Genomic DNA, 25,514 nt, shown 5'->3' on the forward strand with positions numbered 1-25,514 from the left:
GGCCAGGTAGATAAAAAGCCCTGGGTCTTGAGTCAGGGAAGACCTGAGTTCAAGTCTGTTCTCAGATACTTACTAATTGTTTGACCTTGGGCAAGTCATTTAATATCTGTTTGCCTCAGTTTCCTCAACTGTAAAATAACAATAGCACCTACTTTCCAGAGGTGTTTTGAGGATCAAATGAAATAATTGTAAAGTGTCCATAGTGCCTGGATCATAGTAGGCACTTAATAAATGCTACCTTCCTTCCTTCCTACTTATAATTTGTGTGACCTAGGATTATAAGATCAGAGGCTTAGAGTTGGAAGGAACCTCAGAGTCCTACCCCCTTATTCTACATATGAGGATATTAAGGCCCAGAGAGTTTGTGACTTGCCTAAGATTACACAGGTTGTAAGCCTCAGAGATGGGATTTGAATCTAATGACTGGTCTTTGGGTAAATCACTTTACTCCTTAGGGACCTGTTTCCTCATCTGTAAAATAAGGGAGTTGGACCAGATAATCTCTAAGATCCTTTCTAGGTCTAAAACTTGTGTTCTTTATAGGTTTTAGAGGGCAGATTTTTTTTTTAAAATATGTATTTGCCACTAAACTATTTTACCAAATCTGTTTCTTTTTTATTTTGAATTTTGAATAAGCTTTTTTATTCCTTAAGGAAGAGAGACAAGAAAGGTCCCTTCCAACTCTGAAATTCAGCAATTTACATATATGCTACTACCCTCCACTCTAATACTTTTGTAAAGTGATTACAGAACACTTTACAGGCAGCTTAGTATGCCTGGGACACACTCCCTCTTCAATACTTCTCTGAATCCTTATTCTGCAAGACTCAGCTTAGGTACTGCCCTTAGTGAAGATTTCCCTGATTTCCAGGTTTAGGAGTCTTCTTACTCCTCAACTTGCATCGTATTAACCTGTGTGCCTACTACATTGTCATATTGGACGATAAATTCCACAAGGGTTTCATGTCTGACTTGGCATCTCCAGCATCTGGCATACCTCTTTCAATGTAGGAGGCTTTTAATTCAATAGATCATACTATGCCTGGAGTTTTGTATTCAGAGCCAAGTGTCACATTTTAGGAAAGGCATTTACAAGCTGGAAATTGTCCACAGGGAGAGGGTAAGAAGGATGAAGGACTTTATGTGCTGTATGAAGAACTGGGAATGTTTATCCTCCAGACTAGAAGACAAGTTTTCAGAAGGAACACAACTATTTTCAAATATTTGAAGGGCTGTCATGTGGGGAAGGACTTGATCTTTGCTTAGCCCCAGGAAGTTTAACTAGGTATCATAATGGAAAAGTTCTGTGGAGAGGCAAATTTAGGCTTGATGAATGGAAAAACTTCCTAACAATTAGAGTTGCCCAAAGGTAGAATGGGCTTCCTCAGGAAGCTGTGGGTTCCCACTCACCAGACATTTATCTTCAAGTGGAAGCTCGATGACCATCTGTAGGGGACATGGTAGCATGATTTCTAGTTAGGTACAGATTGAAGTGGAGGGCCTCCGAGTCTCCTTCAAACTCTTGAGATCTGGTCATTCTCAGGAGGCTACTAGCCTGAGATTGAGAAGGGAGGTGACTTTTTTCTTGCCGCTGGACGTTGATGACTCTGGAAGACAGAGTGAGGCAGATGACTTGGTGCGACTCTTCCTCACTTAAATCCAATTCACACACATGTCAAGAAATCACCCCTTGATGTCATCGGTCCTCTTTGAAAATGAAGGATGAACAACAACCGCCCTGAAATCTAAATTCAGCTGATCATCTCACTCCAACGTTTTCTCTGCCTCCTAACACATTAGAGGCAATCCCAGGATTACCGAAAACTCAAGTCATCACAGTGACTCTGACCCTGCTACTTAGAAGGGCATTTTAGCCAAGCAAGTTTGGGTTTATATTTAACAGAGGAGAGCTGTGTCTTTGTGGAGAGCCTCTTCTTAGAGGTTCCCATCCTTAGCCTCTCACTGTCATTCCTGGGGTATTTTTGAAGGTGGTGTGCATAAGTAAGTAGATGTCTCTGGAACTGGAAGGGTCCTTTGAAGTCGCTGGGTTTACTCTCCTTTTAGAAATCAGGAAACTGAGGCACAGTGTTAAGTGACTTGGTCAGAGTCTTACAAAAATAAGCATACGAAGGCACATTTGAACTCAGGTCTTTTTTAGACAGCATTATAGGAACTCAGATTCAGAACTCGCAGGAAACCCTTGAGTTCAACCCTCTTTTACAAACTAGGAAACTGAGACACAATGTTACATAACTTGGTCAGTTTCAATTCAATAAACATTTATCAAGCGGCTATGGGCCAGGCACTGTGCTTAGCTCAGAGGATGCAAAAAGAGGCAAAAGACAGTCCCTGACCTCGGGGAGCTCACAGTCTAAAGGGTCACTCGCTCAGGTCTTCCGGACTCGGCTTTCGCGCTCTAGCCACTGGGCGACCTGCCTCCGCACGCTGGTTCTCCCACGCTTTCCGGCCAGGATGCTGTTGCTCACTCCAGGCTCGCTCATCCCTACCGAGCCCGGAGGACTCGGCTCCCTCACCCGCTCCTTCCGGAAAGTGCCGAACGCCGCCTCCCTCCCCCTCGCTCGGCCGTTTCCGGCCCACAGCACTTCGGCAAATCCCGCCGCTCCCCGTCGGAAATGGCCGACGTCCGGGCGGCCGGCAGGGGGAGCGAGGGATCCGGCGCGGCCTGGGACGTAGGTAAGCGGGAGGCGGCGAGAGCCGGCTTTTGGGAACCCGAGCCGTGCGCAGGCGGCAGCGGCTCTTGCCTGGGCTGGGGAACCGGCGGAGCTCCGAGCTCCGGGCGGCGGCGGGAACGGGAGTTCCCGGAGCGGGGAGCTACGGGCCAATGGCCCCGGCTGGAGGCCCCGAATCCTCCCTCAGTCCGCGGTGACGAACTTCGGGGAGCCGAAGGTAGGGGGCGGACGGGACCATGTATTGTGTGTGTGTGTGTGGGGGGGGGGGCGGCGGCGGAGAGCGGGGCGGGAGATCCGCGGAGCCCCGGCGGGGAGGCGGCGGCTGCAGCCGCTGCTGCTGCCCAGCGCGGGCCGGCAGCCTCCTCCGACCGGGCCTGCTCCCGAGCCTCCCGGGCCCAAGCAGGACCCGGGGGTGGACCGCCCTGCCGTGCCTCCCAGCCCCCGCCCACCCCTCCGAGCCCGAGTTGGGTCGTTCGGAAGGTTCCCCCCTCTCCTCGCAGCCCTCGCCCTGTCCAGCTGCTGCCGCTGCCCTGGAAAGCGCCCCCCACCCCGCGCGGATCCAGCCGCCTTCTCCAGCATCCTCCCCGCTGGGAAGGGACAGCGCTGGACAGTCCTCCCATGCCTCCTTCCAGTGCATGCAGTGCCCGCTCAGCCCCGCCGTCTCCTGCCTTCAGACACCCATTCTCCCGAGCAGCTGCATTTCTGCTGGTTCTTTCCCACCTTTCTTTCTCCTCTTAAGGGGGTGGGGGGGGGGCGCATTGGAAGCCTGACCTTGTCCCTTGCCTGAATGATGGACATCGTTCCTACCACCACTTCCTGTCCTAGGGTCCTGGGGCTGCTCCCATGTAGCTGGGGGCTGAGCTCCTGCATGCTCCAGTGTTTATAGCCGCGGGCTGGTCCCTGGAAAAGGGGGCGGGGGAGGGGGTGGACGGGAGTAGTAGGCAGTCAATAAGCGTTTGTTAAGCGAAGCGCCTACTATGCACCAGGCTCGCTCCAGGGGATACAAAAAAAGGTTAAAAAAAAAAAAAGGCAGTCCCTGCTCTCTAGGAGTTCACTGTCTAGTGGATCTGACCACATGCAAACAATTACGTGCAAACAAGCTATATGCAGGATCAATTGAAACTAATCAACAGAGGGAAGGCACTAGGATTAAGAGGGATTGGGAAAGTCTTCCTGTAGTAGATGGGATTTTAGCGGGGGACTTGTGGGGGGGGGGGTGTGGAGATTGCCTCTCACTGTGGTTGGAAAGGGGCTGCAGCAAGCTGGTGGTCACTGTTGTGGATCTTAGCCAGGCCCTCTTGTTCCACTGAGGATTGCAGCCAACATTGGAAATCTTTTGCCCATTGGAGGTCAGTCAGGGATATTGGGCTGCAGATGGATGCGGGGTATTTTTCTTTCCCAGTTCATGTTCCCCCTTTAACTGGTGGACCAGTTTGAGTTTAGCTATTGGAAAACTAGGATTATTGTGTTCCTTCTCTCACCTGGTTTCTGTGGTTTATTTTGTTTTAACATTCCAAGAGATTTGCTATCTTTTACTGCCCATTTTGGGGGGTGCTCAGATGCTCCTTGACAGAGATGCTTACCTTTTTCTGCAAGAGAAAGAAGAAACACCCAAAAGCCTGAGTCCTTTTTTTTTTTAAATCACTGATTTACTTGAGAAAATTCTTCTGCTGTTCTTTTTCCTTTTGTCTTGTTTTCCTTCCTCTTTCTGTCCCGTGTAATTTTAAAGGCTTGGCTCCTCAAGTCTATTTATTTGTGTATGTGGAGTCCATGCTGACAATTCTACTTTTTTCTTGAGCAGTTAAATTTTGCATAAGCTTACTACCTCTTGTTTTCTGGTCAGAGGTGAGTGGGGGCACTAGGGATTGAGGGGAATGATTGGCTTAGTTACTGCTCCTTTCAGTTACAGCTCTTTAGAGCTAAGGGGGACCTTGAGGAAGGTCTTGTCTTACCTTTATGTTTTATGGATATGAAACAGAGGCCTGCAGAGGGGAATTGACTTGCCTAGAGTTAGAGATCTGGAAGCTCTTAAGACTAGAACCCACATATTGACTCCTGGTCTAGTTCTGTCTGCTATGTTGTGCCACCTCCCTGGGGAGCTTTCCTCAAAATCACACTGATGCAGCAGAACAGAAGAATCTTCAGGTACCAGCACCCTGTGCTTTGCTCAGGGTACTTTCTGTTATAGCCAAGACTCACAGGTGACCTCGTATCTTGTTATTAAGAATTCCAAATCAGACAGACATCAAAAAAGATCTAGGATTGTTCATAGAGAGTTGAAGTGTAATCCTTCTTCAAGTAGAGATTGATATGATGTTAATGCTGGAAATGATCTTAGAAATCACGTAGGCCAGCCCTCTTATCTTGAGGTGAATTGACTTCCCTACAGTCACAAGTCGGTAGAAATGCTTGGTTATCACCCCTCCCTAACCTGTACCTACCCCTTTGATGTGACAGGCTGTACCGAGGAGGTTGGAGGCATATATTCCTGGACTTCCAGGTTAGAATTCTGTTTATCCATAGAAATATTGTTCTATGTGGTGGCTAGATTCTTCAGAGTAACAGTTCACCTTTATAAATGCTTTACAGTTTTAAGTGATTTTCTCATTCAGTGGATAGAGCAAGTATTGTTATCATTTTAAGTCTCAGTGAGATAATGCATATAAAGTGTGTTGAAAATCTTAAAGTGCTATAGAAATATAAGCTGCTACGTCCATTTTACAGATAAGGAAGTTGGCTCAGAGGGGGTTAAATCCCTTGCCCACCTTCACCTAGTAAGTTGAATAGCCAGAATAGAATCAAGGTCTTGTCCTGGCAAGCCTAGTGCTATGTCTACTTGCTACACCCTCTTATGTTGCTTTCGTCATACTATAATAACTTTTAGTACCATAGTTCAGTTAGAGGATTTTTTCTTTCTAAATATTTATTGATGCTCTTTCCTTTTTTTTTTTAAATATCATTGTCCTCTCCAATTGAATGCTTCATTGTAACAGATGAGTACATTTAAGCAAAACAAATCTATACATTGCCCATTTCTGAGAATTATTGGTATAGTTTGGCATGTTCTTTCATGCAAGCGTTTTTAAAGAAAAGCAAGTGACATGAAATTTGAAGTTGATTTGTGTTTTTGACTACCATTTTTTGTCTTTCGCTATTCTTCTGTTTGTAGAGAGCCGGAAAGATCTCTACAGGTTGTAACAATAGATAGAATCTAACCAGATAAAATTAAATAGGGATGTAATCAACTACACAGTTATCAGGATGAGAAAGCTAAAGCTAGAAAACAGCAATTTATATGAGAAGGTCCTGACAACCATGTGGCATAGCATCCAAAAAGAGCTAATGAGATCTTAGGCTGCGTTGTATGTGGAATAAGGTCAGTTAAAGTCTCAGTATGTTCTGTTAGGTCTGAGTGCCACATTTTAGGCAGGATATTAACCAGCTTGAGCAAGTCCAGAGGATCATTGGATTGTGGAGCCGTAAGGAACCTTGGAGGACATCTTAGTCAACCCTCTCGTTTTCTAGAGGAGAGGACTAAAGCCCAGAGAGTAGTGACTTGCCCAAAGTCGCACAGAGAGGCAGAGCTGTGATTTAAGCCCATGTCCTTTGACTTCAGAGCCATCGCCCTGTGTCAAACTAAAAACCCTTCCCCTAGGATTGGGTTTTTGTGGGGGAAGGGAGGGAAAAGGGAAGACTTGAAGCACTTTTTATTCTGAACTTAAATTCCAGGAAAAGAACATTTGTATACATGCAGCAGAACACAAAAATGTTCTGTATGAAGCTCTGCATCTCCATTTCTTACTGCTTGTTTTTAAAAATTGTCTGTGCATGTGCACACACATACACAATTTCAAAACTGCTTGGCTTGTTTGTGTTTTCTTCTGAACTCCTGTTCTCTGCATTTTTAAAAAATGTTCCTAAAGTCCTCTTGTTTTTATTAAAGCATCACTGTTGCTACCTCCATTGCCTTCTTTCACTGCCTCACCTAAAAAAGAAAGAAAAACCCTTGTAACAAATAAGCATAGTCCATGAAAATGAATCCATAAAGTTGCCATCTCCAAAAAAATATGTTTGTCTTTCTCTTCCTTCTACCCATCACCTCTGTGTCTAGGGCTAGGTATCATGCCTCATTGGAGGTCCTAGTTTAGAACCGTGGTTGAGGATGATCAGCCAGGGTTGTAAAGGGAAGTGAAAGCATGCCCTACTAGGATTGCTTGAAGGGGGTGATTAGTCTGGAGAAGCTGTCTTCAGATCTTTGAGAGGCTATCCTGTGAAAGAGATAGAGGGATTAGATTTGCTTTATTTGACTGTAGAGAACTGGATTGGGACTGATAGGTACAAGTGCAGAGAGGCAGAGTTTGATTCTGTGTGGGGAAAAAAAAATACCAACCTGATTAGCAATTATAACTGTTCCAAAAAGTCTTCAGTCCAGTAGCAACTTCCCAGTCTTTAGAGGGACTCAAGGGATGGTAAGATGACCGCTTGTTCAGTAATGTAGAAAGCATTCCTGCATCAACTGGATGACCTTTTAAGCCCATTCCAAACTGAGATTCTGTAATTGTGGGTGTTAAATAAGCTTTTGTGAACTGGCCTGGGAACTTCTCTACCAAGAGTATGAGAAGGTGCTTTCCCTTTTATAAATGAATATTTCAAAGATGACAGAAGTTCAGGACTGCCAGGTTTTTTGTGTGTGTTTCTTTATGTTTCTTTTTAGTTTACTAGCAAAAGTTGCTTTGAAAATCTATAACCTTATCTCTGATTTTTCCAGCCCTTTGTCAGCATACACAGATGTGTCAGTGGATGGATGTGATATTTGTAGCGAAATAGGGCTGGCTTCCTAGACAGTGGGTAGAACTAGCTGGACACAGGAGAGCGTGGGAATTCAGGAAGGATAGAAATTATGTCTTTTTGGGACCTTTGTTCTTTTCCTGATGGGCCATTCCTTCATACCTTTTTCCTGTCATGCCCAAATATCTTTGGTGATAGCAGTAGATTGAGGAGGAGAAGAATCCTCCCCTTTCCCCCACTTTAGGCTTAAAAAACCAACCCAACAAAAGAGGATAGTATGGGTTAGGGGACAGCTCTATTCTATATTGTTCTGTCTTCCTGTGAGTTCATATTACAGTGTAAAATGGAGCATATTTCTAATGTAGCAAGATGCCTCGTTAAAGCATAGCTGAAGAATATTCTGGGGGTGGAATGTTAGGGCTGCGTCTCCCTTTTCTGTAAGCCAAGCAAGCTATTTACTAGCTTCTGTGGTGTGTAACCTTGGAACGATCAGTTCAAGCCCAAATGCTGTATCTTTTGTATGTTTTTTTTTTCTGTTACTGTGATTGGTACTTTGTAAACAGTTCGATAATATTTATTAATTATTAACATCTAGTTGCTGCTTTACTGATTTTTTTGTACTTTCCTCCCTCATTTGTCATCATGTACTGTGCTTGCCATATATAGCTTAATATATGATTTTAAAAAATTCATTTATCTATTAATTCCCTTTATTAGTACACTCAGGTATGTATCCATTATAGTTCATCAAGGAACAAATTTATTTGTTTTTTTTCTTTGAGTGTGTGCGTATAGAAGTTCAGGGGTAATATCTGGTGCCTGGTAGCCTGTATATAGGTCAGTAGTCACAGGAAAGGCTCGTTGCGGCCACATTGCCCAGATGGGCATTCACGGTACTCAATCCTGAACTGTTTTTGAGGACAGGATATGCTCAAGATAGGATGTTGGTGGTTTCTGATGTTCCCATCTAGACTTGCAACCCTGTAATATTACCACAACTTCCCAGATTTACCCCGAGAATAGCTAGAAATCTGATAGCAGTAATCTTGTGGCCATCAATGGTATATTACACCATTAGTTTACAACTGTAAATTGGGCTAAAAAATAAATATATAATATAATAATATATATATATATATAAATATAACAATAAAAAATAAATATAAAAAATATAGCAAATTCTGTAATGGTTATCTTCTGAGAGATGTTCAATTTGGAACAATTTGTGAACTTAGATTCGAATATTTATTGAGTACCATCTCTATATGCCTATCAGGGTTAGCGGTTAGATACTGGGACATAAGGGTAAGTACATACATGTTTATAAGTAGCTTTGTATACCTGGTAATACCTTAATTATTAAACATGAAAAAGGAAATCATGTATACCAATTAGCGGGATTATCTGGCTAGTTGAAGGATGACCCTACTGGGTGATGAGAGAGTACACTTTGTCTTTTTTCAAAAAATTGCTTATTTTTAACATTCTTTTTCTTTTTAAATTTTGAATTCCAAATTCTCTCCCTCCTTCCCACCTCTTCCCACCCATTAGAAGGCAAACAATGTGATATCAATTAGATGTGTGAAATAATGTAAAAGATTTCCATATTATTTATATTGCAAAAAAAAAGCAAGAAAAATAAAGAAAGTGAGAAAATTTTACTTACATTTGCACTCAGAGCTCACCAATTCTCTCTCTGGAGGTGGATAGTATTTTTCATTATAAGTCCTCCGGAATCATTTTGGATCGTTTTATTGATCAGAGTAGCCAGGTCTTTCCCAGTTGATCATCATTACAGCATTGCTGTTACTGTACACATGCAATGATCTCCTGGTTCTTCTCACTTCACTTTTCGTTAGTTCTTATAGATCTTGTCATGTCTTTTTGAAACCACCCCCCTCATCATTTTCTATAGCACAATAACAGTTCATCTCAATCGTAAGCCACAACTTAATTCAGCTACTTCCCAACTGATGAGTGTCCTCTCAATTTTTAATTTGTTGCCACCAAGAGCTGCTATAAATATTTTTATACATATCAATCCTTTTTCTTCTTTGATGTCTTTGGGTGCAGACCTAGTAGTGGTACTGCTGGGTCAAAGGGTATGCACATTTTTAGGGCCCTTTGAACATGGTTCCAGATTGTTCTCCAGAATGGTTGGCCCAGTTTACTACTCTATCAGCAGTTCATTAATGTACCTATTTTCTCTCATCCCCTGTAGCATTTGTCATTTCTAATAGGTATGAGGTGGTAGGTACCTCAAGAGTTGTTTTAATTAACCTTTCTCAAATCAGTAGTGAATTAGAGCATTTTTTATAACGACTATTGATAGCTTTGATTTCTTTTTCTGAAAACTGCCTCTTCATATCCTTTAACCATTTATCAATTGGGGAATGGCTCTTATGTTTATAAATTTGATTTAGTTCCCTATGTATTTGAGAAATGAGGCCTTTATTAGAGAAATTTGCTGCAATTTTTTTTGATATTCCTTTGTTTTCTGTGATACTTTTTAGCAAAACATAGTTTTCCTGATTATCTCTTTCAGTTAGGTCTGTTTTTGCTTTTGCTTTGTCTGAAATCATGAATCTCCACCCCTCCCCACCTTCTTCACTTCAGCTGAAGCACAATAGACTCTGCTCGAGCTCTTCATTTCAACTCTGTGTGTCTTTCTGACCCAAGTGTGTCTCTTGTACACAACATGGTATTGGATCCTGGTTTTCAATCTATTCTGCTATCTGCTTCCTTTCTCTGTGTTAGCTCATTGCATTCACTTTTCACAGTTATGATCACTCGTGTATTTCCCTGTATCCCATTTTCCTCTTTTTATCTCCTCTCTCTCTCTCTCCATCCCTCTATCCTGTACCTCCTCAAAAATATGTGTGGCCTCCAATCCACCTTCTGCCTTATAATCTCCTACTCCCCCCCTCCTCAATATCTCTTATCTCCTTCCCCTCCTATCTCCCTATTGGCTAAAATTGGTATCTATACCCAACTGAGTGTGTGTGTGTATATATATATATATGTGTGTGTGTGTGTATGTGTATGTATATATATGTGTGTGTATGTGTGTGTATATATATATGTGTGTGTGTATATGTGTGTGTGTGTATATATGTGTGTGTATGTATGTGTGTGTATATATATATGTGTGTGTGTGTGTGTGTATATATATATATATATATACACATATACATATATATATATATATTCTTCCCTTTGTGGACCAATTTTGATGAGAGTATAAGGTTCAAGCATTGCCCTCTCTACTACCCACCCCGCCCCCCACTTCCTCCTCCTGTAAAGGCTCTTCCTTGTGTGCCTTTTATGTAAGAAAATTTTTCCCATTCTACCCCTCCCTTCTCCCATTGCATCCCTCTTTCTCACTCCATTTTTTTGGAGATCATCATAATTGACTCACACTCATGCCTTCTACCTATATAAACTTCTTTTAACTGCTCTTATAGTGATAAAATCCTTAGGGGTTACATGTATCAGCTTTCCATATAGGAATACAAAATTTAATTTTATTGAGTCTTTTATTATGATTACTCTTTCATGTTTACCTTTTTATGCTTCTCTTGAATCTTGTGTTTGAATGTCAGATTTTCTATTCAGCTCCGGCCTTTTCATCAGGAATACCTGAAAGTCTTCTATTTCATTAAATATCCATTCCCCCTCTCCCCCCCCCCCCCCCCCGCGAAGATTATATTTAGTTTTGCTTGGTAAACAAAACAAAACTGGTCCTCTAATCCGCCATCTTGCCGGAGAGCAGGAGAGCATGCTTTCTTAATGTGAGCAGGCGTATATACGTATTTCCTGGGAGTCCCTGTCTGCTACTAAACACATAGCTCCCTCAGGACTGAGACACTTGGTTATATATCCTTCATGGCAGTCATTCCTGCCCCTCCTTCACACTAAAAATAGATGTGCCCTAAGAGGCCCTGTCTGCTAGTAGGAGCATGGTTTTTTTCTAAGACTAAGCCTTCTTGTAAGTTGTTGCCTTGATGTTAAGGGTTACCACCAGTTCTAAGAATAGAGATTCTCTAGGAGGCTTTGACTGCTTATAGGCACACAGTTCCTGTAGAACTAGGCCTCTTAGAAAATCACAGTCTGAATATTAGCAATTATTCCTCTGTAAGAATACCCTAGTCTTTTGGTGAGTTTGTAGCCCCGGGGTGACAGTGGTTTATTCCTTTACCTTCTAGAAGTATTTCTCCTTCTCAGCTGCTCTTGCTGCTTAGTGTATGTAGCACGTGAATCCTTTGGAGGGCATATTGTGGTAGAAAGTGAAAGTTTATCGTTCTAGCTTGGCTTTCCTAAACACTAATTCCTAAAAATATTACTGATGCGGTTTAAGTGACTCAGTGGAGACCCGAATCCAAATCTCCCTGCAGACACTTCCTAGAGGTGTCACCTGGGCAAATGGATTAACCTGTCTGCCTCAGTTTCCTCAACTATAAAGTGGAGTTAATAATAGCACTTACCTCCTGGGTGGTTCTCAGAATAAGATGAGATAATATTTGTAAAGTGCTTTGCAAACCTTAAAGCGAGCGATTGTTATTAAATGCTGTTTTTACCACATTGCCATTTCTTTGTATACCACTGACATCCGGCAAACCTTCTTATGTAATAAAGGAAAACAACAGCCAGGGTGACTGTCTTGACAATATATTCAGCATTCTGCAACCATAGTCCTCCACCTCTCGAAGGAAAGAGGTCCATTTCATCTTCTCCTGTGCCAGAAGTGCTTTTTGGCTTATCTTTTGGTTGGCTATGTCGAGATAAGAATTAGCCTTTATCTATTATTAATAGGTCCTCATTTTAGCTTGTACATACAATACTCTTTTTTTGAGTGGGGACGGGGGTGGGGCAGTGACCATCATCAGAATCTCCTTTTATTTTTCCTCCCATCTATCCACTGAGCTGATTATTGTGACATCTTTGAAGTTTCCTTTATCTTGTGGCATTCTCAGATCTGCAGAGCCTTGAAACCTATCATACTCACTTATAACTTCTGTCCTCTATAGCTGTTCCTCATTCTCCTTCTTTAATCACTATTAACGGGTAGCTCTGGACTACCTCTTCGCTCCCCACCCTTCCCTGTCTTTCCTTTCTCTTAGATTGACTGCTTAGGACTCAAGCTTTGCTCACCACTGTTATACTGAGCCCATAGCATGTAACAACTGAAGCAGTGAAATGTTTTGTTTTGATCCTTTTAACAGAAATAATTTTAGCATTCCTTGTCTTAAGTAAAATCCGCTGAACATAGTATAACCTTTTCTTAATTCAAGATCGCTATTCTGGTCAGGTCTTTTTATTATGTGGGAGATAAACTATGAAGAAAGCTAGGCATTCCAAAAGGCAAGGTAAAGTGTACATTCAGGGCATATGAGATGGAAGGCCATGTGTGAGCAGCAACAGGAAGGCCAGTTTGGCTAGACCGTGGAGTTGGGCTGTAGGGAAGAAAGGTATAGTAAGCCTGGAAAAGCAAGCTGAACATGTGCCAAACAGTTCAAAGATGAAGAAAAGGACTCATATAAGCAAAAATATTTATAGAAGCATTTTTCATATTAGCAAAGAACTGGAAACAAAGAGGGTGCCCATCAACTAGGGACTAGCTGAACACATTGACATGTGAATGTAATGGAATATTATTGCCCTACAAGGAATGATGCCTGTGAAGAACTCAGAAACCTGGGAAGACTTGTATGAACTGATGCAGAGTGAAATAAATGAAACTAAGAGAAAAATTTTCATGATGACCAGAAAGCAACTCTGTAAGATTTCAAAACTCTGGTTAAGGCAGTGACCTATATAACTTCAGAAGACTGATGAAGCTTGTGTCCTGACACTTGGAAAAGAGGTACAAAATGAGAAATACATTTTCAGGTATGGCTATGTATTGATATTTTTTTCCTGACTACTTATTTGTTACAAGTGTGACTTTCTCTCATGTGTGGAGTGAAGGTTGAGATAGTGGAAAGGCTCAGCTAATCATTGAAAAGGTGTTTATATGTTCCAGGAAGTGTACTAAGTGCTGGGAATACAAGTACAAAGAATGAAATGAACCTTACATTCAGCTTACATTTTAAAAGGGGATTCATCAAGTACATGAAAAAATATAGAGAGCATAAATATACAATTGATAAATACATGCACACATAAAGTAGTTAGATATAGGGTAGTTAGGGAGGGAGTGAGGGGAAAGGCTTCAAGCAGAAGATGGTGCCCGAGCTGCATCTTAGAGGAAGAGAAGGACTGTGAGGCAGAGGATACAAAGAAAAAAAAAGAAAGAAAAAGACAATGATAATAGTAAGTTGTAAACAGAATACAGAGACAAAAACAAAAAGAACCTCCAAAGGGGTTACTACTTTGTTTTGTTACTACTTTGATAAATTTAATATGTACTTAAAAAAAACTAACCATAGCAGAAATCACTGTTTTTCTATAGTCTTTTTTGTTCTTTTATGCTATATTGTATCATTTGTCTTTATTGATCGTTAAATTAATTAGAAAAAGGAAAAAGAAAAGTGGACTGGGACTGGGTTTTGAGGGACTTTAAATGCCAAACAGAAGACTTTGTGGATGAGATCCTAAGGGCAATAGGGAGCCGCTCACTGGAGCGGAGGAGTGACAAGATTAGACTTGTGCTTGAAGAGTAATTACTTTGGCAGCCCTAGATGGTTTTTGTGAGTTCCTGTGGCTTAGAAATTCATATGCTGAAACCAGCCTCCTGATGAGCCTAGTCACAGAATCACAGAATTTTGGGTTGGGAGGGGCCACCGTAACTGTCTAGTCAGGCCCTTACCTAAAAGGAACCTTTACGATTTCATTCTTTTAAGTGGTCATTTATCCTCTGCATGAAGTCCTCCAAGGAGGGGGAACCCTCTCCCTTCCGAGGCAATCTATTGCACTTATGGATATTTCTAATTGCTACTCCAGGTACAAATTTACCTCTTTTCGGCGTCAACCCATTGGGCCTGATTCTACCCTGTGGAGCAAAACAGCAAATTTGACAGCTCCTGAAATACTTAACAGAGCTGTCTATCTGAGGGCATAGAAATAGTGGTTAGAACTGTGGACCTGAATCTGGAAGACCTGGGTTCAGACACTAGCTGTGTTGCTGGGTGGGCCCCTCATGCGCTCAGTGCTTGTTTCCAGTCTGTAAGATGAAGAGGATTGGACGTGATGGCTTCTTAAGTTCCTTCTAGCTCTAAATCTGTGAACTTATGATCTTCTCTAGGCTACAAACCCCCAGTGCATTCAACTGGCCCCTTCCGCCATCCTGCACAGTGTCTAGCTGACTGATATCATTTCAAAACTGTGGAACTGAACACAGTACTTGCCTATGTGGTCTGATTGAGGGAGCATCAACTCCTCATTCCTGGAAGTCATGGCTCCTTAAATGTGGCCCAGGAACGCATGAGCTGCCACATCACACTGCTGATTCATTTTGAGCTTGTAGTTCACCAAAACCCCCAGATCTTTTTCAGGACTGCTGTTTAAACATGCCTCCTCCAAGTCATAATTGTGAAGTTGATTTTTTTTAAACTAAAGCCGTCTGGTTCTGGGATGAGAGACAAACCATCTGTTGCCAGTCCCACATTATGGCAGCCTTTCCTACGTGATAGAACCTGTCACAGCTCACACTGTGTTGATCTAGCATTGAGAACCCAGGGTCACCTCTCTGACAGAGTGAGTGAGGCAATGAGAATGGCCGTGGGGGATCCTTCTTTGATGGGAGATGGTTTTCCTGCTTTCTCATAAAAGTGAAGTATAAGATTTGAGGTTGTGTGGCCTGCTGGACAGTCTACAAAAATAATTATCAACTAATACTGTCTGTGAAACATGGTCATTTATATTTTATGATACTGCTGGTCAAAGACCCCTAGAGTGTCATCTTCATGACTGTGTGTGTAAATGGGACCTGGCATCCTTGGCCCTCCTTACAGGCCAGCGTTTTCAGGCTTTGTTTTCTTTGTTCAGGTTCTTGCTCTTTTGGCCTGCTGAGGTGCTGAATAACTGAGGCTGGGTGCTTGATGATCAGTTAGTTGCATTTGTATTCATTGCTCTGTGTTTCTAGAAGGATCATGTGGTCATTTATGTTTTGGTATATTTTGCAATGGGAAAAGCATTTTTTCCCTTAATTTGGGGTCCACAGAAGCATTGTCAACTGATGGCCATGCAGAAGTAAAGAGCATCTCAAATCTAACCTACATTTACGTTTGGAATGTCATAGGTAAAATATAAAATATTAAGCTCAATAAAATTTAATACTAAGGAAAGGGACCACAAGACTTTATTCAGTAAATGAAGTGTATTAAGTGGAAATGAAGTATCTGTATTTTAATTGTGGCTTTAGTACAGTTTCCTTGGCCTGGCATTCAAGGCTGTTTACACTGTCATCCCCATTCCTTTTTCTAATTTTATCTCGTTTTGTTCCCCACTTGAATCCTCTGTTTAGGCCATACTGATTTACTCACTGTCTCCAAACATGCCTTTTTCATTTCCTCCTCTGTGTGTTGTTCCTCCTGAAAGGAACGCCTTTGCGACCTCTTCTCAGTCTATCCAAAGCCTGCCAAGTTTTCAAGTCTTAGGAAGGGTGATGACACTAATTTATTATGCAAGTTAAATCCTGTTCCAGAGTACCGAATCCCAGTTTTTATCCCTAGGGCATTTTTTTGTGTGTGATGAAGACATTGTTAGAAATCCTGTTCCTGGTGTATAGGGACCAGGAACAAAATAGAGCAAGCATGGGCATACCCTCCCTAACATTGTTAATTTGTTTGGAGAAACAACATTGCGGGGGGGGGGGGCAAATGTAAGGTTGTTCTAGTGGAGGTTCCACAACATTATGGTGGGATTTTATTTAAATGAATTAATAGTGTCATGGTACAGCATTGTTGGTCAGGGTAACATTTTTTTAAAGCTCTTTGAGTTTTCAGTCTTTTCATTTTTGTATTCTTACAATGTGTAGAGTATACGTTGTCACACATTGTTTTTAAAATTTAGTGCTTTACAAATCTTAAAGGGCCTTATAAATGCCAGCTATATTTATTGAATGCTTAATGAAACAGACAACAACTAAATGTCAAATGGTGTGATATATAATACAGTATCTTTGTGATAAATACAATAGGAGTTGAGAGAGACGGGAAGGATCAGGGTGAGCTGGAATGGCTGGAGAATATTTGTAGAGAGCAGGACTTGTGCCTGCTAGGATAGTAAGGTAAAGGGGAGGGAGGAGAGAGCTCACTGAAGGTGGAAGAAGTCACTGGGCAGGAGTGAGCGTGGTATGTGTTGAAGCTGGGGAGGTTGGCCTGACAGAAGCAGATGGTGCACATCCAGGAGTAGAGGAAAGTGAGATTGCTTCTGGACATTCCCTCCTCCAGTCCAGCCACCTCCCTGCTGTCGGAGTAATCTTCCCAGTGCTCAGATCTAACCATGTCACTTCTCTGTTCTCAGACCTGTGACCTCTGCTGTCAAGTACCAAATCTGGCTCCATTTTTCCTTTCCTACATTATTTCCTATTATTCTCCCTCACATACTCGATATTTTAGCCCATGCTCCTCCAGTCTCTGTCCATTCAAAGAAGCTGTTCCCCATGCTTAGAATGAGCATCCTCAAATCAGCCACTCAATCCAGGCTCAGTTCAGGGGCTGCCACCTCTTCCGTGAAGATTTCCCTGAAACCCTTCCCCCCTCTTCCCAGCCCCCTTCCCCTCCCAGTGTTTTCTGGTTGAACAAAGGACTTCTGAAGAACTTAGCTGATCTCTTCCTAGGCCCTCTAGCACTTCCAGAAAACTAGCAGGCAGTATATATTCTTTAAATAGCATATAGTCAGGTACTTATTCCTTCTATCAATAAAAATATAATTATGTGGAATATTTTGAGTAGTGTAATGAGTTCTGAAAAGTTAGATTTTTCTCTGGTTGACATATTTTGGACAGAAATCCATCCATCTTTGAAATCTGAAGCAAGTGCTAGTTGCGGGGATGTGCGTCTGGGTCCATTTTTTTTTTCTTGTGGGTCAGATCCTGTGATTTTTATTTGTGTAGAGAATTAACTCCCAGTATAGAAACTTGCTGGGCAGTTCATCTACAACTTACACTCTCAGAGCAGAGGTTCTTAACATTTTTTTGTGTCATGGATCATGGACCCCTTCTTAGAATAATGTATTTAAAATGCATAAAATAAACTAACATGGGCTTGTAGAAGAAATCAATTTTATTGAAACGCAGTTATCATTTTTTTTTAAAGTTCATGAACTAGTTTAAGAACCTAGCCCTGTCCTAGAGAGTTGCTAAGGGCTCTTAGAAGTTAAGTGACTTACATAGAGTCACACAGCCATTATGAGTCTGAGGCAGTAATTGAACCCGGGCCTTTCTGACTCAGACCAGTTCACTATCTGCTATGCCAGGCTGATTCTCAACAATGGGATAATAATAATAGCTAGCATTTGTGTAGGGCGCTTCACAGATATTTTAGTCTCACAGTAACCCTGGGAGGTATGTGCTATTACCAGCCCCATTTTACAGTTGAGGAAATGGAGCAGACAGACTTGCCCAGAGTCACACAGCTTGTAAGTGGCTGAGGCTGGATTTTAACTCAGATCTTTCTGACTCGAGGTCCAGCACTCTATCCACTGGGTCTCCTAGGTAACTTTGATTAAATTTGACTCAGGAAAAAAAAATTGTTAAAGTGCACTTTTTAGATAGTGACTTTTGAAAGCATAACTAAATGACCAGGTAATAAACTGCAGAGACTGTTGGTACTTCAGTGGTGTAGAACTTAGCCCAGTGCTTCTTACATAGGAAGGTATTTAAAGCATGTGTGCTGAATTGAATATGAAGAAGAGAGCCCAGTGCTGGACAGGGAGCCGTTACTGATTTGTGTAGCTTTCACACCAAATCCTTGTTAGAGCTCTTAGTCTTCCTTTCATATCGACTCTTGGTGGAGAATAGATGTTAGGTGTTCATGTGTCTATTTACAAATCTGGTTAAGCTCAGTTAAGAGCCTCTCAGAGACCATACTAATAGGAAATAGTCAGTAATCCAGAGGAAGTGCAAATTGGAAAATGAAATACAAAGTTCAGAGGGCTGCCAAGGTTTAGAAGAAGAAAGTAAATTCATTAGTCTAACCAGGAGAGTTTTGAAAGATGCATTTTAACTTTAGGATTAACAGGCTACGGTCAGGATTTAACTCCCTAGAGAGTAGATGGACCCATGGTCTGTAAGCTAATCTAAGCTTTTTATGCTTTTTTGGGCCAAGAAACAGTGGTAGAATGTCGAAAACTTTTAGAGTGAGTGGAGACCCTTCTGATGGGTGTTGTGGCTTTGCCAGCAATCAGCTGGGTACTCTTGTGAAGTGTGAGCAGGTGACTAGATGATCTGTAAGGTTTCTTCTGGCTATGATTCTATGAAAGTGTGGTCAACCTCATCCTCCCCCCCTCCCCCAACTCTCCTCCTCCCTACTCAGAATAGGTACTTAATGAGTGTTTTGTAGTTAATGACAAGAAAATTCTGAGTGACCTGTCATTGTGGACTCACATTCTGTTACCAATTGCCTATGTGTCCTAATTTCTTTGTCAAACCCTGATCAGGTCTTGATTACTGCTGCAAGGCAGGAGGATAGGTAGATTTTTGTAGTGGGAATAGAGACTTACATAAAAATATTTAAAAAGAAGTTTGGGAAAATTAGAATTCCATAAAACTACCAAGACTAGTTGATATTCCTGTTGAGAATTCAGAGGGAAATGGATGGTAAACCATCACATACAGGAAAAAAAAGACTTTTTGTATGTGCTTTTAAACTTTTAAGAGAAATTATTGCTTCTTGTAGATTAGAAAATTACTTTCACAATATTAGCCTTTTTGAAGTAATAAGTGGTTAAGAGACACCTGCTAAGAGTGCTTTTTGAAAAATGTGATTTGAAGAAATTTAAGGATAGAATGAGAGTACTTGTGTGGAAGAGCGCCTAAGAAGTTTGTTGAGTATGAGGACCTAAGCTAATTTATAGAAGGCTGATTTAGAAACCTAAATTTCAATTAATTAATTTACAATGATAGTTATTTCTGTCTGGAGAGCTGAGGCTGCTCTTCTGCTTATGCCACTCTTATCTTGGTAGTTGGGTCTCCTAAGGAAACCAAATGATTATCAGCATAGAGGAGACAGGTGGCCTCTCCCTTAGTATGCCTTCTCCCTGGCCTTCCACTTGTATAGTATTTCTCTTGTATATTCTTGTGTTTTTTGTTTGTTTCTTGCATTTTGTCTCCCTCATTAAAATGGGAAGGCAGGATCCCAGTTTTTGTCTACCTTCTTATTTAATAAATGTTTGTGGATTGGCAAAACTAAAAGGGATCAGTTTCTTGTGGGAGGAAGTATCTAGAAAGAAGTGAACTTACAGAGAGTAGTAAGAGGACCAAAGACTGACTTTGTTGGGTGTTGGTAGTTGGGGTGCAGGAGGAAAAAGATGAATGGTTGAAATTACAAGGAAAACCAGACAGTTCAGTGTAACAGAAGCTAAAGGAAAGGAGAGTTTTTAAAAAGCAACGTCTTATGCTTCTGAGAGATCAAAGAGGAGGAGGAATGAGAAAAAAGGTTGGTGTTTGTTGACCTTTGAGAAGGGTATTGCCCAGAATCCAATGGGTAAATAAGGAAACTTGTGCTTAGTACCTTTAGATCTTTTCATTAAGTAAGGGGGGGGGGGAGTTATTTGCTTAAAGTAAGAGGGAAAAAGCATTTCAGGGATTTGAGGATGGGAGTAGCCAGGATGAATGGATGAAAAAGTATTTATTAAGTTATTACTATAGGCCAAACAAAATAAAAAAGAATATAGTTCCTTCCCTTTAGGAGCTTACGTTCTGGGAAGACTCCACATAAAGAGTGCTAGGAATGTCAGGTATTTTGGTTTGGAAAGTTAAAGGGGTGAGTGGAGCCTTAAGGAAATAGATTGGCACAACCTCTCCATGAGTAAAGGTAATATTGATTTGATTATGGTTCCAGAGCAGCAAATTGGAGGGGATGAGGAGGTGGTACAGTGGATAGAGTGCCGGACCTGGAGACAGGAAGAGTCATCTTCCTGAGTTCCAGTCTAGCTTCAGGTACTTACTAGCAGTGTGACCCTGGGCAAGTCATTTAACCCTGTTTGCCTCAATTTCCTCATCTGGAAAATGAGCTGGAGAAGAAATGGCAAACCACTAGTCTATTTCACAAAAACACCCCAGATGCGGTCATAAAGAGTTGGAAATGACAGAAAAGAGGAGGGTGTGCCTTTGGTGGCAAAGTAGCAGTTGAGAAGATGGTAGGAAGCAAAGCATGTCTGGGACCTACCTGAAGTAGGGGGCCAAGGGCTGGGCTCTCACTAGTGGGTGGAGTTGGGGAGGTTAATGGACTTCCAGGCTGGAGACATGGGGTTAAGTTCCTGATCTGAGTGGTAATATAGTTTGCAGAAAGGGTGTGCCTTTGCTGATTCTTGGTTGAACTGTAATGGAAACAGAAATGAAGAAGGTTTAAGAGTCTACGCCGTTAACTGTAACATTGAACACCTTGACAATGATTATGGGCATCATAGGAAATAAAAAAATTCAAGCTCTTTAGTGAATTTACGTTTTTTGAAAAAAAAAATTCATTCACAAACCCAAATATTAAGACACAAATGAACAACAACAAGAAGACATGAAATCAAGGTATTGAATCAAGAGACAGTTTAATGTAGGGAATAAAAATGAATCATAGGATCACAATTGAAGAGAACCTTAGAGACCATCTGGGCCAGGAGTTCTTAACCATTTTTGTGTCATGGATCTTTTTGGCAGTCTAGCAAAGTTTATAGATCCCTTCTCAGCTGTGTTTTTAAATGCCTAAAATAAAATGCATAGGACTGCAAAGGAAACCAATTATATTGAAATACAGTTATCAATATATATATGTGTATACACACACACACATATATTTTTAAAGTTCATGGTCTCCAGTTTAAGAACCCTTGTTGTTCTAACATTCTCCTTTTATGCATTTACATTTTATATGTAAATGAGAACCAGATAGATAGTGACTTTGCTGAGGTCCCACAATAAGTAAGTTGCAGGGTCTGAATTTGAATTCATGCCCTTGGATTCTAAATCCAGTGCTTTATCCAGTTTCAGGAATTTGAAAACCATCTGAAATGCTGACGAGTTACCTAAACACCCTTAATCTTGATTTCTCATTTTTAAAATGGGAATAATATTTATACTCCCTACCTTGTAGGCTTGTTGTTAGGAAATCTTATCATATAGATATGGGCTAGTTTAGTCTCCACTCACCTGTGGAATGAGGCTAGTGTTGGGAACTGGACTTGTTTGGATTAGTTCTAATCATACACTATTTATGTACCTTAGGCCTGGCACTTTTTTCCTTTGGTGTCTTGGTGAATGAGACGGGATAGGAGACTGAGGTGTGTTACAACTAATATGACACAGAAACATCTCAGAGGGCAAGTACAAAATAAAAATCAGAATTATTGTTCTTGAGAAATGGAAACATTGGGAGGAAATATGCCTTAATGAAAGAATGATGTATATTATGTGACCGTAATAATGTGTTATTAGCCTAGACAGGGCCCTCGGTGCCTTTCTTAATTTGAATAAGGGCACCTAACGGTAGATTTGGCTGTTCTTGGATAATCTGATAATTTAATAAAGCCATTTCAATAATTTAGTTTTTTTTTCTTATCTTTCTCTCTACCTTACACTGGCCCCTATGGAAAATGAGTAAAGATTTTGCTAACTACTAACCACCTGTCAAATGAGAAGATATCTCCTTTAAACACGGGATTTGCTTGTTGGGAATTTTGGTAAGGTTTCAGAAAAAAAAACCCACTGAAGTCCTAGCGTAATGCTTTATTGTGATGTGGTGGTGAATCTGGGTTCTCAAAGACAATGGCCTCTGACCGTAAACTGGCAGGTACTACCAAGCAATGTCGGCTTTGAAAATACAGCTGGTAATGTACTGTGGTGTACCATATGTTTAGTGTTGGAGGTCCAGCCCACCTAAGTTTGGAGGGGCTTATTACTATGTTAGTTGTGGGGTGATGAAATTTTCAGTGTCAACTACAAAGACCTATCAAGCTTTTGAAAATTATTAGCATTTGGAAGATTGGGGAGAGGTCAGTCCCCAGGCCAACAAAATGAAGAACTGAAGTACAGTTATCTTAGAATCTTAGGTAAAATAAAATAATCTTAGAAAAAGATTAAGGGGAAAAGAGATGGCTTATGATCCTAAATTAATCATACATACTGTGTGTTTCTACTCTTTTTTTTCTTTTTGATCTGTGATTCTTTCAGTGTAGAGAACTCCCGGTGTGGAAATTTATTCTACAGAAACAGATCTGTCAACTGTCGGAACTCCTAGTCTTAGTTTGCCTGTGGTCATACGATGGCAAGATTGGAGTGACGATCTTCCTTACTCCGCAGCCCCTACTTACTACCTACCCCATGCTAACTCTTGTCTGTAAACTGTGGCAAATAAGCAAAAATTATTTCTTTGTGCTCTATTTGATACATCCTTTATGTAAATAGCATGATTTCACATTTTGGGATTAGCATTGATTTTTCTTTTTGGGGTATTAGTTAGATAATAGACTTTTGATTTGAGAGACAAACAATAGGATGGTCCTAAGTTATTGATGGAGAAACAAATTATAGGCAGCAATATATTTAATAAGTGGAGAACCACGCATGTACATATGTGTATATGTATGTGCATATGTAGGCATGCATATATACACATATATGTGTACTGTATGGCACATGTACATGTGTGTGTGCATGACCCTGTGTGCATGAACACCCAATGGGATGAAACATTTGTCTGTGTTCTTGGTTCCTTACAAGGGTCAAATGAGAGAAACTTAAAAATGAGGGAGCAGCTTTTCTCATTCATCATCTTTTCACCTGCATGGAGACCCCATGATTACCAATCAAGTATTGATCATGTAGAAAGATGCACAGCAGAGTCCTGTGGCCCATGTGCAGTAGTGGGGTTGTGTGTGGCTAATTTAATCCCACACTTCTCATATTCTCCATTTAGTGACCACATTTGTGACCACATCACACTAAAAGCTTGTAATTGATCCCATGGCTGGCATGTCCAGTTTTTCGTTGACCCATTAGTGTGCCTTCTGTCCCAATATGACAGTTGGGTGTCACTTATTGAAGATTTAGTTTTAATGAACTAACAATGCTATGTCAGTGTTGTGTCCCCTCCCCCCCACTGAATATGATGTGCACCTGTTTTTATTTGAAATAGAATGTTCTAGTGACATTGTCTGATGGACAGTACTGGCCCTTTCCTCAGGTTTTCCATAATGGGGCTCCTTTGGAACTGGACATTACAGCTTTAGGCAGTAGGGCGGATTTGGTTTTTACTTTATAGATGCAAGCCTGAGTCTTTGTAATTATTGAACTGTGAGAACGTTTTTGAAAAATTTACTTGTTAATAAAAACGGAAGAAGGAGGTTTTAAAAAAAATAAGTGGAGAACTAGACCAGAAATGGCCCAGCTGGGTTTAAATTCCTGGCACTGCCTGGACTAATTAACCTTGTTTAACCTGTAGTCTGTTTGTTCATTTTCTAGGTGGAAGTGTTATTACCAATTGTCTACTCATTCACAAGGATAATAAAAGGGATAAAAGAGATCATTGTTGACAGAATTTCTTTTGTGGATTTTGTGATTTGCCTGGTACAGCCATCTGTGAAAAATAATATGGACATTCTTAAATCTGCAGTTTAAGGATCGAGATAACTTATCTTAACACTTATAAAGCTTTAGGCAGGATGGCCAAACTTTTTCCGTTCATTGCCTTTGTTTCAATAGTTATAAGATAGGTGATTTTATCAATGTGGGTACTTTATTCACTGCTACAGATGGAATCCCTGCCACTTTTAATTTTTTTTTCTTTATTTATTTTTAGTTTACCACACACGGTTCTACATAGTTTTGAGTTCCAGTTTTTCTCCCCTCCCTCCCCCCTCCCTCCCCAAGACGGCATGAAGTCTCATATACCTGTCATGTATAACTTCGCATTGAATTAATTTATGCTCTAGTCAAGTCGTGGAGAAGAATTTTGACCAATGGAATGAATCATGAGAAAGAAGAAACAGAACCAAAAAAAAAACAAAAAAAACCAAAAAAAAACCCCAAAAACAAAAACAAAAGAGAAGCAGAAAAGGCGAGCATGTAGTGTGCCTCAGTCTGTATTCAAACTTCGCAGTTCTTTCTCTGAATGAAGATAGCATTCTCCATCGTGAGTCCCCTGGAGTTGTCCTTGCCCCTTTAGGTTGCTGAGAGAAGCGCAGTATGTCAGGGTTGGTCCTCACGGAATCCACATATCTGTGCCACTTTTAATTAAATAATTTCATGAGTTGATGTGGCTAAAACAATTTATTGGCCAAACGCTGCTTATGAAACTCTCCCAACTTTAGTTCATTAGTCAATCATTAAACATTTATTAAATACCTATTCAGTGTCAGATCTGTGTGGCAAAGACAAAAATGAAATTGTATCTGTCGCCAGGAACTTATATTACATCAGCTGGGAGAGATCAGGAAATGCCTCATCAACTTTTTCTGAGCTTTGAAAGAAACTGTGAATTCTAAGAACATGTGTTAGGTGACTCCTGTACTTTGTGCTAAAAATAATCTCTTCTCTCTTGGTTATTGTTTCTCCTTTTTTCTGGTTTGAGAGAGTATTGAGGTAAAAAGTTTTGGCTGCCTTCCTCTGTCTGGAAGAAAATCCTTTGGTTTTAGGTCCAGAGTTTAGGTAGTAGTTCAGGTAACCCATTTGTTTCTCTGACAGAACAATAGTTATTTAACTTTTGTGAACCCTTGGAGAATCATTTTCCTAAAACTATTCAGTTCTACCCCTACTACTTCCTTCAAGGATTCTTTTCAGAGGATCAAAGGTGAACTCCAGAGATACTTTCACTAACTAAAGTAATCAAAAACTTCTTCCTTCTCTATTGCCTTAATAACTTTGGAGAGTAGTTCTTCCTCGGA

General features: G+C 40.9%; 1 protein-coding gene across 2 annotated transcripts in view; it reads left to right on the forward strand.

Moving 5' to 3' along the window:
- The first annotated feature begins 2,601 nt into the window (after window positions 1-2,601).
- EXTL3 (exostosin like glycosyltransferase 3) overlaps window positions 2,602-25,514 on the forward strand; it is a 95,195-nt gene continuing 72,282 nt past the window's right edge. Inside the window, exon 1 of one of the 2 annotated variants that reach the window (XM_036750463.1) lies at window positions 2,602-2,694. The gene's annotated coding sequence lies outside the window, so the exon portion shown is untranslated. Of the gene's footprint in view, window positions 2,908-25,514 lie in introns of both variants that reach the window. The other variant, XM_036750462.1, reaches the window with a different exon arrangement.

The sequence above is a fragment of the Trichosurus vulpecula genome, chromosome 3 (genome assembly GCF_011100635.1).
Source record: "Trichosurus vulpecula isolate mTriVul1 chromosome 3, mTriVul1.pri, whole genome shotgun sequence".
In the NCBI taxonomy this organism is placed as follows: Eukaryota; Metazoa; Chordata; class Mammalia; order Diprotodontia; family Phalangeridae; genus Trichosurus; species Trichosurus vulpecula.